The sequence below is a fragment of the Mytilus edulis genome, chromosome 3, assembly GCF_963676685.1.
Source record: "Mytilus edulis chromosome 3, xbMytEdul2.2, whole genome shotgun sequence".
NCBI lineage: Eukaryota > Metazoa > Mollusca > Bivalvia > Mytilida > Mytilidae > Mytilus > Mytilus edulis.
Window position 1 is genome coordinate 6,831,035 of NC_092346.1, and position 16,934 is coordinate 6,847,968.

The window sequence follows — 16,934 nt, forward strand, 5'->3', positions numbered from 1 at the left end:
TAGTAGTGAGAACATGATAATCAATTATATGTCTACTTTAGTGAGATTATAGTCTAATTATTCGGTACTTGATTTTATACAAGACATATGTTTTTTACTAAGAAATTTTTTCTGCAACGAAATGCAGGTTGATTTCCTACAACTGTCAAAATCAATGAAAAATTTATGTTCGACCCTTTTTCGTATGAAACCAGATTTGACGTACTATGATTTGGTGGTACTACACCATAAGACCTTCACTGGTAATATCATTTAGATCATTCAGAGGTTTTCAATGGTATTAACATGAAAGTCATTATAAGGATTTTAGTAGAAATAATTGAGGAGTCATAACTACCTGTAAATGTAAAACAATTCAAACGATAAATATAACGGCAAGATTTTTGTACAAAACAAATTTGAAATACAGCAACAAACTACTGAATTACAGGCTCCTGACTTGGGACAGGCACATACAGAATGTCGCGGGTTAAAATTGCTTCTTAGCACCAAACCCACCCCTTACCTGTAACCTTAGTGTGACAGTACAACACAAGAATAAACAATACAATTTAGTTCGTTTAACAATTCATTTTTTATCTTGTGTGATACCAAGGTTAAAGACATTTTAAGATAATCTAGAATATATATTCATCATAACATAAAATTTAAAATGCTTCATGAACTAACAATTTTCTTAAGACCTATTATGGTTTAATTCAGCAGCATATGAAAATTTTAATAGTTTTAATATCGCTGTGTTTGTGTGCATGTTTATCCTTAATTAATTATCAAACATTAAAAATATGGGATTGATTAACCAGATTAACTAACAAAGAAATAAATATATGCAACTGCGTTTTTGATATAAACAGATATGCTTGCCAGGAAATAAAGTGATATTCAATTAAAAGAGAAGTCATGAATTAAAATCTATTTGAAAGATTATTCTCTAAAAGGGGGACGAAAGATACCAGAGGGACAGTCAAATTCATAGATCGAATACAAACTGACAACACCATGGCCAAAAATAAAAATACAATCAGACAAATAATAGTACAGATGACACAACATAGAAAACTGAAGACTAAGCAACACGAACCCCACAAAAAAAACTGGGGGTGATCCCATGTGCTCCGGAAGGGTAAGCAGATCATGCTCCACATGTGGCACCCGTCGTGTTGCTTATGTTATTACAAATCCGATAAATAGTCTAATTCGGTAGGTCACATTCGTGAAAAGGGAAGAGTATTGTAGTTCCGACATAAGGAACATATCCGATATCAGCTGTGAAATGGTTATTCCATAACGGTCAACCAACTCGTGATGGCGTCCGTAAAATTCACGAAGTGATGATTTCAACTTCACCATTTGGAACTCATGGTTTAAAAAAGAAAAGTTCACAATGGGAAGCTGAAATGATCTCTCTTGTCGTAAAGTTTTGTTTTAAAACCGACCCTTATTGTCAATTTCTAGTTGCAAGTCCTAATCAAATAGAAAACGAAAAGCTCAAACACATCAAACGAATGGATAACAACAGATTATTTACAGTCATATACCTGACTTGGTACAGGCATTTTCTTATGTAGAACATGGTGGATTGAACCTGGTTGTGTAGCTAGCTAAACCTATCACTTGTATGACAGTCGCATCAAATTCCATCTTATTGACAACGATGCGTGAACGAAACAAACAGACATAATAAGTAAAAATGTCAAAAATACAGCAGTCAATATTGTGTTATAATCTTAATCAGTAAAAAAACAAAACAAATATGTACAAAGAAACACAAAATGGCATATAGATCACGCATATTAGCCAAAATTAAAGACAAGAATACACAAATTTAACATAGTACAATAACACAATTACGGGATGTATAAGTACAGAGCCACGCTATATGTATCGAAGTAACACCCAAAGGCATATTGACAAAGCACATTAGCAAAAATGAAAGACAAGAATACGAGAATATCATAAACAATAATGACAGGCATATATCAAATTTAACAACCTCATTCATTGCTTTCCTATTTTTGAATTTTATTTATGTATGTTAGATCCACCTATAAACGATTGAAAGATTTTAAGCACTGGTACTGAATAGTTATATTAACATTGACTCTAACGTAGAATCGCGCGTTTGACGTCATAATGTAACCGTCACACAGGTAGAGATATAAAATAATTGTGTCGTTCAAAGTATGAAAATTATATAATCTATTGTTTTGAAGGCATATCCTCTGCTGAATGTAAATTAGAAGTTTACCTTTCCTTGTTGCCGGTTGTAAGTTCATTTCTGGAATGTAGTAAACGAATAAGACCATCATTTTAAGGCTCCGGTTCATCTGTTGAATCTTGAGGTATATGTCTATTCGCCTCTTCATCTGTAGTATAAGGGCTTCTTGTATCACTCATAGAATCTTCTCCGTCATAATTCTGTTCTCTGGAGAAGGAATCCCCCTTGAATGTTGGTTCCTCATGGTCAGACTGATCAACATCATGACCTTTGGTCTCATCTCTGACAGTTGGGGCTGTATTATAAACTACAATTACTAGATAATATTCATCTTAATTATCATAGATATCTGCTGTCTTGTTCTAGTTCTAGTTTGAGGAACTGGGTAATTTCTTGTTACAGGAGTCCTTTTTAGCGATGTATCCAACGTGAAGTAAAAAAAGTTCCATGTTTGGTTGGTCTATGTAGCAGTCCTGTCTTCGTGTTATAACCTACCTTCTGTCAACTGTCTTAGATGCAAGTTCATAATCCTTTCCGTATCGTTGTTGAAGTTCCTTGTTTTGAGCCGTAGTTGGTGTGCGTCCACAAGGAATGTCTATGTATAGGTTATGGCCTCCTGTTTGACATCGATGGATTGAGTATTGAGACTGTCAAGTTCCTTTATGTCTAGTGCATACTTATAGTACGACAAGTACCTTTCAGTTGATTTTTTCATGTCGATGTAGTGTACCAAGCATTCCAAACAAGGTTCAGTTGAAACGATAGGTCTTTCCGTTTCCCATAGTGGAATAGGAGGTTGTTCTGGATTAGTTCAGTGTTAACTAACGTAGCTAACAAACGTAGCACCATGGTCCGAGTGTAGTCCACTTGGTATACCATTATTAACCGCAAAGCTTTTGAATAGGCCTTGTGTTGTTTTTCTACCTGTTTGATTCCTTGTTAGCACTGCTGTTGCAAATCAAGTGAAATGGTCCATAAGCACCAGTTTATTCTGCATTCTTCCTTCAGATAGTTCCAAAGTAAAAAGATGTAGACATACTAACATCATCGGTTGTTCTTCTTCTAAGACGCTTTATGTTGTTCCTTCGTAGCTTGAGTTAGTGCGACAATTGTGTTGCACCAGATGCAATTTTCGACAACGTATAACTTCTCTTCAGAGATATTTGGAATATCCCAACTCGAAAACAAATGTTCACCAGGGATCAAATCAAAAAGTACCTACGTTAAAGGCCAATTAGGACAAGGAATCAGAGCTTTGTATGAGGGATTAAAAGTAGCTTTTGATGGTATTCGAGCTGATTCAATTCTTTGAATGCTTTTATTCCTCTTCTCCCCTGTATTCTGTTATTCTTTTCTTCTTTGGTTTTTGGATTAGTTCAGTGTTAACTAACGTAGCTAACACACGTAGCACCATGGTCCGAATGTAGTCCACTTGGTATACCATTATTAATCGCAAAGCCTTTGAATAGTCCTTGTGTTGTTGTTCTACCTGTTTGGAATATTGTGATATTTTTTGCGGTTAGTTTTTATTGGAGGAGAGGATAGAGTGCCCGGAGCGAACTACATACCTATTGTGGAAAACTGACAATCCCAGTCAATCAAGATCAGAGTCGAGCGCATCTGCAACTTGCGGGAATCAAACTCACAACTATAGTATTCAGAGGCTAGTGATAATATAGTTCGAGTACTTATACCAACCGATCACAAAGGCCCCTGAAAGGATAGATAAATCTCCGGTTATATCTAGCAAATCCAATATACCTTATCTATTCGATCTGTGTTGTTGAAATCGGCCATTCATACATACGATCTGTCTATTTCTATATTATATTATTACCCACAGTCGTAATGTTTTTGGATGGACCAATTCCGCAATTATAATTTTTAAACTAGATTCCTTACAAAACCCTCCTGGTACAGTTTAATCAAAGAATCACATTTCAATCCATTTAGACAAAGTAGAAAGAGCAAAATTATCGGCAGGTGAAGGTCTGTCTACCATGCAATTTTTTGATAAAGTAGATGACCCATAAACCCCGCTCCAAATATCAATTTTGCACTGTTTGGTTTTTACCTTGATAACTGTTATAGGTAGAAAGTAACTTAAAGCAGATAAGTGACCAGCAAGAAAGATGAACAAATAAGTCTGATGTCCGAAATATTCAGTTGACTCCTTTTTGTAATAAAAGCCTGTGAATAACATTTTTTATCCATTTCATTATTTCTTTGTAGAAACTTTATTGAAAACAAAACAATATTAATAGCGAAAAAAGTCAACAAAATTAGATTAACAATTAAGTCACATGGATAAACGGGCCAATCTACTCCTTATATGTGTTCTTGGTTTTGAATGACAATTCTTTTATGCGATTTCTATTGAAACTATAGTAGACAGAAAAAAACTGAAATAAAAAATATGAGCAGCAAAATAAAATCTACAAATAAGTCAACATTTTCGATTGTATACAGAATTATTGCCCTTCAATGGCTATATTAACCTGGTTATGTTTTTGCTATAGGATATAAGCTTGAAATTTTTGAAAAATCGAAAGATAGATTTTAAAACAGCAAACACGATCATTGAGACAAGGTCTACGATTAAGTTTATTTTGTCATAATTATCAGTGTTTTCATGATAGGAGTTATAGATACAATGAAACATGAATAGTACAAGGCGACAATGATAGAATTTTCCTCTATGCCAGTCCATATCGTAATTTTGGATATGGATAATTGCTCGTTTTGAAGCTCTGACATTCTCACAATCTTTGTTAAAACTTCAGTGGACGAAGTAGAATTAAATTTTCACATCGGAAAAACTTGAAAACACATATACAATGCGGCTGCAGGAAGTAAACAGTCGCTATTTTCACTTAATGTCGATTTATGTTGTTATTACAGCCTTTTCTCTATTATTTTGTATGAACTTAGCAAATTTCTTTTGTCTTTGTGTTTGTTACTTTTTGTTCGTTTGTTTAATTTTCTACCGGTACTAATACTTTATAAAATTAACCACAATTTATAATTTTGTTTTATAGGAAAAAATATGAAATGTTTTCAAATAAACTACACAGGTAAATAGAGGTGTGCATTACATCAGTGAGAGCATGGTCTAAATCATCGTGAACTCCCCAATCTCAAAAACAAAGCACAAAAAAACGTACAATGTGTACACCTAGTAACATATATTTTGAATATAATGAATTAATAATAAAAAAAAACAACGGTTAATTTCTACAAATTTACAACATAAAACGCAAGTCTGGACGTCAACATCCGAAACAGTCGAAAAATCCATTGGATTTTTTTATTTTCCGAATAAATATGCTAAACGGTCACAGCATGACACCAAAAATAACAACTATTTTTGATATTTTCAAATACATGTATTAGAATACATCACTACTGAAGTATATTGATCCTATATATAATTTTTTATATATATATATATATATATATATTACAGATAAAACGAATGACACAATGGTTTTACTATTGCTTCAGTCACTCAGATACACCATAGAAAGTGACGAAATTAATTTATACAGTTTATTGGTATTCTAAATTGAAATTTTACTCTTTTCCCGATAATACATCATAAAGATCAATTGTACGCCTCTTCGAGTCTTCGTTTTTCGTGCTACTCTTCTCGCCGACTTGTTCATTTATAACTAGGAAGCATATTTTATACAAGGGCTTCTCTAGAAGAACGAAAAGAAGCAAAAATTGTCTTTACTTCACTCTCTGCCATAAAGTTAATTCAAAGTTTTGTGAATATGTGAATTGAAAGTAATATAAACAATCTTCTTCGTGTAAAGAAGAGTCGGTTTAGAATTAAACGTTATGTTTAGGTGTATTGACATGATTTAAATAAAACATAGTATCGGAATATATCTGGTATTTACAGTTAGGTGGTCTTGTGGTAGCGTACTCTCGTGAGTATTCAGGCCGAGAACATATTAGTTCTGGTGTAATATTAATTTCAATATTGATTTGAACAAGATTGAAACACTTTTGAATGTTCTTGTTCCCAAGGTGAGAGAACACACTCATCGAACAAATATTCTGACTGCAAGCTTGCGGGTCTATTTTCTTATACCTAAATGCCGAGATGCTGCAAATACGTATTGTCGACATTTTTCATTATTTCGGGTAGTTAACCTTCAACCTCCTACTCGACTCGTTGAATATCATTTTAGGTTTATCGCTCATTATGGTTGATTGTTAAACATTTTATGATTCGTATTTTTTTCTTTCAAGCGAAACTAACGACAAATCAGTCTACAAGAGAGGTAAAAGAAACTAAAGGGACATTCAAACTCATAAGTCAAATGTAAAGTAGCAGTGCCATTGAAAACAAAAAACGACGAAAAGACAAACAACAGTACACGAAACACAACATAGAAAATGAAAGACTGGGCAACAGTAACCCTACCGAAAACCTGGAGTGATCTCATGTGCTTTGAAAGGTTAAGCAGATCCTGCTGCTCATGTGTAATCCACCCTGTTGCTAATGCAAGTACAAATACAGTAATAAGTCTAGTTCGCTTGATCACATTCAAGAAAAATGAACGTGATTGTGGTTACAACCACTTGAACATATCCGTCGTCATCTGTATAACAGATGTTCCATATACACATATTCTGAGCACAATCGGACTACAAATGTTGGATATGAGTGTTTAAAGAAAAGGGCAGAAGAAGATTTCAAATCAACAATAGACTTTGACTCTCAGCTAAATGCTATAAGACTACCGCACCAAAAGCAGGAATAGTCTTGTATGTTTTTTTAATTTTAGTTCATTTATATGTTTTGGAGTTTAGTATGAAGTCCATTTTCACTGAACTAGTACACATTGATTGCCTTCGGCTTTATCTGCTCTTTGGTAGGGTTGTTGTCTCTTTGACATATTCCCCATTTCCATTCTCAATTTAATACTATGTATTTTACGTGCTTTTGAGGGTCCTTTTGATTCTGCTGATTGTTTTGACTTTTCAACTCTTTACACGGCTCTTTCACCCAAAATTTATCAAACAAAGTTTTCTATTTAATTAAATGGACGTTTGATAATTTCTTAATGCAAATACATTTGCTGCCAAAAAAATGAAAATAACACGTTATAAATTTAATGAGTCATAAGCGCTTTTCTGAATTGACCTTCACCAGGAACGCTCAAAGCCGAATATTTCAAGGATATATAAGAACCGTAACACCTATATAACCAAAATGAACATACAAAAAATAGTAAAATCCATATTTGCCTGTGGTAGTTGAAACCTTAGTTTCTAACAATTTCAAATTTTTTTAACAATCACTTTTAGAAAGGTTTGTCGTAAATCATGTCTGTAATGAAGTACTGACTTATGGGCTGATGATACCCTCGGGGAATGATAGTCCACCAGCAACACTTACCGTTATCTTGATGATATTTTTTTTGTTAAATAATCAAGAATTTTCTAAATATACTGCCGAAATTTATCCCATGGAAATTACTTTAAGGGGGCTCGCGGGTCTAAATCATTTTTTTTATTTAATATAAGATTTTGCTAATTTTTTGTATAAATGAACTTTATCTTATACCTAATAGAAAAATAAAATAAAAAAGAGGGGTCACCGATCATTTACGCTCACAATCTGCCTTCGAAAGAAACATTCATTTTTGTAAAGGTACTTTTTTTCTGTTGAACTAATAGGAGAAAAGAGGTTATATCGAAATAAAAAAAGAACCTAATTACAGAAATCGCTTAAATTTTACAATTATTTAGTTTATGTATAGCTTATTTGAAAACAATAATAAAAAATATAGGTCACCGATGATTAAAAAAAGATATTTCAATTTTCCAAAGGGAGATAATTTCGTGCTTTTTCAATGATATCTGCATTTTAAAAGTCAGCTGGGGCCAACACGAATTGATTTTTCGGAATGAGTTTTGTGCCATATGATGAAGTAACAACTACTTAAGGTAATTTATAAAATTTGTAATGAAAATTAAATGTTTAATTTTTTTCTGAAAATCTTATACCCGCGAGCCTCCTTAAATAAATAAAATATAAACGCTAATAACTGTCCTTTCTTATATTTAGATATTTCAATTTTACACGGGAATTCATCACTAAAATTTACAACAAAAGGGACGATTTTTGTTCTCTATTGTTTTTTGTTTTGTTTTTTTAGACTGAGATATTCCTTTGACATCATCTTACAGTGTTTATATATCACAACTCGTTCACTGTGTCTGTTGTAACGTTTTGTATTTAAATGAACGTAACGTATGCATCCCTGGTATTTTAGTAAGTCAGGGATTTCGTTATCACAGATTACTTAAAACATTTACTAATTAAAATTCTTCAATATATATAGAAAGATTTGGTTTGGAAGTTGAGATGAAATTTCAAACGGAATAACACACATATATTTTTACGGAGGTGTTGTTTCCCGAGCCTGGAAATTCAGATACGATCTGTGTAAACTTATCGATCCTTTAAAAAGATTTTTTTTTTGGCCATCTTTTAAATGGGATTTTGTGCCGGGATGGAATTATGTAAATGTGCTTAAATACATGTATGTAATTTATTCATAGGGTATTCATCAAACTTTCACCTATGCAATTTTGTGTGATTTTTCAACAAATAGTCGGCATTCTCATGGAACATACTGTGCTTCTCTTCTTGCCGACTTGTTCCATTATTCATATGAGTCTTCATACTGGAGCTTCTTATGAACACGAAATAGAAGCTGTCATTATTCTTTAACTTTACTTTCCGCTGTATAGATGATGTTCTCTAACTAGATAATTCACATGACTCGTCAGATGTTTAGCTCATAATTATCAGGCGGCATACTTATAGCAATGAAGCCACAGTAATCTGTATGAACTTTAATGTTTTATACTCTAAAAATATTATCAAAAATCTGTTTAAATTTGTTACTGTGGGACCATCTACATGGATTCTTTGTCTTGTGCTGATATACTAAGCGATCGTTGCCCACACAGGTACGTCACTACAAAGTTATTAAGACATTTCATATTCTTTTTTGAGAGCCACAAATGTAGACGGAGTTATCGTAAAGCAAGTCTGATGATAACAAAGCGACTTTTTGAAAGTACTTGACGCAAGCAGCATTTTTTAATTATAGTTGGTAGGCCAGGTGAGCGGTACAGACTCAACTGAGCCTCTAGATCTTGTTTTTAAATGTACTGTAAATTTTCCACAACTTCATTAATATATATTTTATAAAAGGCGGAATTCAACTGTTCACTGGTGTGTGCGTGTTTGTAAAGCATTTTAATTCTATTTTAAAAACATATCTTGTGAAATCTTGCATGTAATTAGTGGCACATCTGTTTAAAAAATAAATGTTGCGTTTATATTTAAAGCAACGTCTATAATTAAAATTTCACAACTGTACAGCACCAAGATAATGACAACTCAGATACTCCTTGGAGTTTATGTACCCACTGCTATGTGCGGTACAGGTAAATTCTATATTTTATTAAAAACAATCCCGACTTACCTGTGTTTCTAGAATGGTTGTTTTAAATTTAAAAAAAAAAGGAAAATAGACCAATTACTTTTACTCTCTATCATTTGAAGTGTTCATACTTTATTGTTATTAGTAATAATTGTATGCAGAAGTGCATTTTAGTGTGTTTTTATGAAATGGGTATAAGGGTCACACATTTTTAGAGTTAAACACAATCCAATAATTCAAATTTGGTACTGAATAGTTTTTTTATTCTATAATTATTGTTTCTCATCTACAGTGCACGAACTTTGATAATTAATGTTTATTATATATTATAATCTTAAATATATGGTGTTAAAACAGTATAGAACGTTTTGGCTGATTGATTGATTCATAATTTGTTTGTGTAAAGTCCAGTCCAATATTTCATACATAAAGGATCTAGATCTGGACTGATATGCATAAAACCACAAGTTAAGATATCCAATCGTAGTATTAATTTATCCTAGAACATGTAGAAAAATCTGTCCGTTTTGAACAAATCTTAACTTGAGTAGCTTTAAACATACGGGCCCAGGCCGGTATAGGTTCTGCAATGTGGGTTGACCGAGAGGAAGGGTGAACATTTTGACAACCAATCAAAAATGAGTTTATAGTAAACAAGCATATCACAACCACATCAAAGCTTAAGGCTTCTTCTGAACATTTGAAGGTCCCTACTATGTATTGGCTACCTCAACTACACAAAAAACCATTTACATATCGTTTCATCTCGGCCTCTAGTAAGTGTTCTACAACTAATCTTGCAGTGCTCTTAACTAGTTCATTAACTACTATTAAAGAGCTTATCATAAACTATTGTAATAAAATATATGAACATAGTGGTATAAACCATTTTTGGAGTGTAAAAAATTCTTTGGATGTTTTAGATAAATTACGTGCTTTTGATGGTCCTTTTGATTCTGTTAATAGTTTTGATTTTTCTACTCTTTTCATTACACTTCCACACTATCTTATTAAACAAAAGTTTTCCTTTTTAATTAAATGGTCGTTTGGTAAAGCTGAATGTAGATTTATTTGCTGCAACTCATTTAAAGCCTTCTTCTCAAATGAGAAAGGTAAATATGATAGATATACTTACTGGAGGTGTGATGAAATGATTGAAGCTGTTAATTTTCTCCTTGATAATATTTATGTACGTTTCGGCAACAAAGTTTATCGACAGGTTGTAGGCATCCCCATGGGAACTAAGTGTGCCCCTTTAATAGCAGACTTGTTTTTGTACTGTTACGAATCACAGTTTATGACTAAACTCAGTAAAGACCCGTCGAAATTGCATTTAATTGATAAATTCAACAACACTTACCGTTATCTTGATGACATTTTTTCGTTAAACAATCAAGAATTTTCTCAATATACTGCTGAAATTTACCCCAAGGAACTTACTTTAAATAAATCAAATTTATTTGGTAATAACTGTCCTTTCCTGGATTTAGATATTTCGGTTTTAAACGGGAAATTCCACACTAAAATTTACGACAAAAGAGACGATTTTTCGTTCCCTATTGTTAATTTTCCATTTTTAGATGGTGATGTTCCTTTGGCACCATATTACGGTGTTTATATTTCACAACTTGTTCGCTATGCCCGTGTCTGTTGTGACGTTTTTGATTTTAACGAACGCAACCTATGTATTACTGGTAAATTATTACACCAGGGATATCGTTACCATAAATTACTTAAAACCTTTACTAAATTTTTCCATAGATATAAAGATTTGGTTTTGAAGTTTGGTTGTACCTGTAGAAAACTTATTTCAAACGGGATAGCACATCCTCATTTTTACGGAAATGTTGTTAACCGTGCCCGGAAATTTAAAAATGATCCATGTAAACTTGTCGCTCCTTTAAATAAACTTATTCTAAAAGGTTACCTATTCAACACTGTAGTAAGATCATTGAATATTGTTTTTATTGGTATACATAGTGATTTTGTTATCAGTAAATTAAAAGCTAACTAAATATTACTAGTATGTTATGAACATATATATATTCATGGATCTACAATCTGTCGATACCTGTAACTTGGCATTGCACAAGGTCATGTTTTTCTCTGGCTGTTAATGACGTCTTTACGCTAAATCTATAGGATGTTGGATGTGTACGGATTGATTGTTTAGTCTTAGATGCATGATTTTTTATTAGTTGTTAGTGGCTCTGAACTAGCTGTCAGATAACTGCGAGTACTCTCAGATCTGTTCATTAAGTCTTTTTGTGTCGGGATGTATAAGTACCCGGCCACGTCTACTTGTATTTTTGTCCATCTGATGAGTTAAGCCTTTTTCAACTGATTTTTATAGTTCGTTTCTTATGTTGTACTGTTATACCACTATTCAAGGTTAGGACAGGGTTGGGATCCCGCTAACATGTTTATACCCGCCACATTATTCATGTATGTGTCTGTCCCAAGTCAGGAGCCTGTAATTCAGTGGTTGTCGTTTGTTTATGTGTTACATATTTGTTTTTCGTTCATTTTTTTTTTACATAAATAAGGCCGTTAGTTTTCTCGTTTGAATTGTTTTACATTGTCTTACGGGGCCTATTATAGCTGACTATGCGGTATGGGCTTTCCTCATTGTTGAAGGCCGTACGGTGTCATTTTGGTTTTTTGTGGATAGTTGTCTCATTGGCAATCATACCACATCTTCTTTTTTATATTATGTTGAAAAGGGACAAAATTTGTATATGCAATAAGCCAGTTAGGGTCCTTTCAAAGAGTTGTCGCAAGATTCCTTATTATAAAGTGCAGATAATGAGTCACGCTATCTACACGAGTCATCAGAAATAATGCCCGTATTCAGATGTAGATGTGACTTTGGGTTTTATGTTTATTAACATGTTATGATGGCATACATTTTTGTTTTTCAAAGTAAACACGGAAACCAAACACCGGATCTGTATCATTCTATAATGTACACATCTTATTCACGGCTATCGGTACGGCAGATACTTTAAGGTGTCAGACCACCAATTCAAAATCCCTGTCTATTCAACCAAGTTGTTTAATTTTCACAGCTTTGTAATTATTTTAAATTGAGTTTAAATTCATAAAAACCAAGTATAACCTTAACTATACATGTATCACCTTTGTACATGCCAAATTTCAACCAATTTTTTAAAGTCTTGTAGTGAAATATCAACGTTCTGAAGGTAACTACTACATTGTACTACTCAAAATAACCCCTGGTATTCATGAGATCTAAAATAAGTATACTATTGAGCGCATTAATTTTCAATCTTTAATGCAAACTCGTGGACAAGTAAATTATGGCTCAAAATGGTCTCAATTTATTTGTCCTACACCAGCATTTCATTTCTGCAAATTTGTTGGTTAGTTTAAGTAAAAAATGACATCAAAAGCACTATACTTTTTGTCAGAGAAGACCTATTTTAAATTGGAGAGGGTGAATTGGTGGTCAGACACCTTTAATGTACACACCCTATCACGGACACAATATGATCTATGCTTCCGACTGCTGTTAAAACAATTCCTTTTGCTATCGTGTTCAGCAGATTGTCATTGCAAGTTTTGAAGGTTGTTACATATTGCATCTGTCGTATTGATAGCTGGTAATAGCTAGGATGTGTTGTATAAATACAGATTTTTCTTCAAACTGTAATGCAAAGTGCTAATTAATTACAACTGGGAAAAAAGGTCTGACTCCTCGCCTTACACCTAATGCTATTCATTGTTTAAATTGGCTCTTTGTATCGTTAATCACTACTTCAGTCATAATATAAGTATTACAAAATAGGATATCAACAACAACAAAACAAAAATAAGAGAGAACAAAAACATTGTGTGCTGCTGAAAATATATTTAGTCTACTTGAATAGAAAAACACAGGATATGGGATATCCATCCATGACACAATTACTTACAGGTAGTTTGTTTTCTATATATATGTATCATTTCTTAACTATCTTCATTTAAATTTCCATTGTAAGGTTACCCGTCATTATTGTAAATATGGTTACTATCTGGAAACGGACTATAAACTCAGTGATTGTAATGACTATAAAAATTGTTGTCGACGTAACAGTAAGTACCAACAAGGATAGATACAATATTGAAAGTTCCTTATGATTGTTTGATTGATTGATTGATTGATTGATTGATTGATTGATTGATTGATTGATTGTTGGTGTCTAATGCAACTTTCAGCACTATTGGCTATTTCGTGACTAAATGTTTTTATTGGTGGATTTCTGAAACGGGGAATTGATTGACAGATATGCAAATTGTTGATTCATATGATTCCTTAGAATACTACCCAATCTCAGTAAATGAGGCCAAAGTTGTGTTTTTCTTGTTTATTTGTTTTACATTCCCTTGTTGTTAGGTTTCATAAAATTGAATTGATTAAGTTAAAAACAAACGCAACAACAACAATATGTCAAAGGAGCACAAGAAATCAAGAAATAAAAAATACTAGTATTTGAACTCTAGTCAAGTACATGTCCTAAATTTTAGTGCTTTCGAAAAAAATAACATTTTACTGCAAGAATGTATTTTGCATGATAAAATAAATAAACACGAATGATTTTAATGTGAAAAAAAATAGATTGACTGAACGTTGACTTATGACAGTTTTAGTCAAATTTGTGTTTGATTTCATCTTCATATGTTTTGTCATCATAGATTGTTGGCAGGTTTGACAAATTTAATTTCACACACATCAATATAAAAACTGACAGGGCCAGACACGGCCAATACAAATTCGTTCTAGAAAGATACTTTATTGTTATAACTCATACTAGTTGATACTATGTGCAATCCGAATGATGAAGAGACTTACTAGTATGTAAGACACGTGTTTTTTCCTAAATGTTTTTAATGATTGTACAATGACAAGCACTAGCTAGTATAATGCACCCACAGTATGAAAGACAAGTGTTTTTGCCAAATGTTTTTAATGATTGTACAATGACGAGCACTAGCTAGTATAATGCATCTACAGTATGCAACACTAGTGTTTTTGCAAAATGTTTTTAATGATTGTACAACGACAATCCACCAATCAATAAAAAAAGGACCAATTACCAGGATAGAAATACCATACATTCGACACGCTAAACTGAACCTCACATGGAAGTTGAGATTAGAATACTGGAGAAACATCTACATGCAGGACACTTTCGGCCAAAGCAAAAAACTGGTAAGTAGTACAGCTTAGGTGAGTTTATCCTATCACTCCACTACAATACCACAAACGTTTGTGCGATAGCCTTAAAATTCATCTTGTTAGGTATATATTATTAGATCCTTATACAGTACAAAAGCATATATCCGAATAAATATATAATACACACATATCATTATATATAAGAAATATAGATATATACCCAACTCATGAAAACCACTCATGTCTACCGTCAGAAAAAGTTATCTTCTTACCAGCAATAGGAAAAGAAATTCAGACATTGAAGAAGCACAGGCAAAGAAGGAGAAAGAAAATTTGAACAACTCTGCAGAAGGAAAGAAGAACATTTTATGTGCTGGGTGTTGTCGAAAGGAACCACCAAAAAACTGTAATTACTGTGAAAGAAATCACCAGGCTTGCATGTATCTGTGCAATAAGTTGGGCACTGTGTATGCGCAGGATATACAGCAGAGGATGCAGAAGAAAAATAATAAGTAAAAATATTAAATGCCCATGTGCACTCTGTATCATAAAGCAACCACATATACTAATAACAGATGAGTATCATAAAACAACTAGTGATACCAAAACAGACAAGAAAATAGATAAATTATTAGAGATCACAAAAACAATAGGACAACGTTATCTGCAAAGTAATAATTATAAGCATAAGACAGAAGGAAAACTGACAAAGGCACTGAGAGAGAAGAAAGACCCAGAAAAAATAATAATTATAGACAACATAGAACAGCCAAACACAGTTACAGACAGTACAACAATTGGAAAAGAGTTAACAAAAATCAAAGCACTTGCAGATCAAATAGACGAGGCGTATAGTTTACGAAAAGGGGAAATAGCTATCCGCCTGGCAGACAAGAAAACAAGGGACAGAATCATCAAGTCGTGGCCAATAAACACATCAGTATTTGGTGAAAAGTCTGTAGCACACAAACCAAGATCAATATACCAGGGAACAAACTTTTGTTACTTAAATAATATTCCTGTACATAAAACAGAGGAAAATCTATCACCTCTACAAAATTAAAGAAGTGAAAAGAAAAAATACAGAGACACTTGGAAACTTATGCCAGTAGTCAAAGTAATCTTTGCTGACCACGAGGACTTTAAAAAAGCTATCATCTCAAAAGGATATTGTCACACCGGTACAACAACATATTCCAAATTTCAAGCAAAATAACCTGTTAAAGTTGTGAGGTGTTACAATTGCAACACATTTAGACACATAGCTACGCGCTGTCTAAATCTGGCTACCTGCTCAAACTGTGGGAAAGAAAATTGCAAGACAAGAGACCGTAAAAACCGCCCCGTGTTGCATAAACTGTGGTAACACACACCCAGCAACATCAACGAGATGTGAAAAATATCTTGAAATAATTAACAAGGGGAGACTCTATAGCATCTGAACACACAGAATGAAGCTCCTCTTCCTGAATGCATAGGCTATTAGTACGGCCTACCAACAATTTTTACTTATTGTAAATAGTTATGATGTAGATATTGTTTGTTTAAATGAAACCCACCAAGAAGAGAGTAAAAAACTAACATTTTTAGATTGGCAAGTGTTTGACAAACAACGGCAAGGTAGAAAACCACTAAATGCAGAGACTTCGAAGACATAAACTATGAAAGCGTAGCGGCTACAATACACACAGATAACAACATAATTTTTCAATTTGCAAGTACCTTACATTCCACCAGAAGAAACAAAACAATTTGAAGAATTAACAACCAAAGTTCAAAAGGTACAAGACAACAAGCATGAATTAGGTATAGTTGGAGACATTAACGCTAAAAGTCTAGAAAGGAACAAAGACAAACAAGGCAGGGGAAATAATTGCAGACTTCCTGAACAAAACAGACATGCTGTGTGTAAATGATGGCCAGCCTACAAGACGGAATACCAAAAGTGTCATTGATCTAGAACCTATAACACCCAGCACAAAAAAAAAACATTAGTCGACGGAAACACACGATCTGACTATATATATGCATACTAGCAGAAATTGATGTATGCAAAATGGAA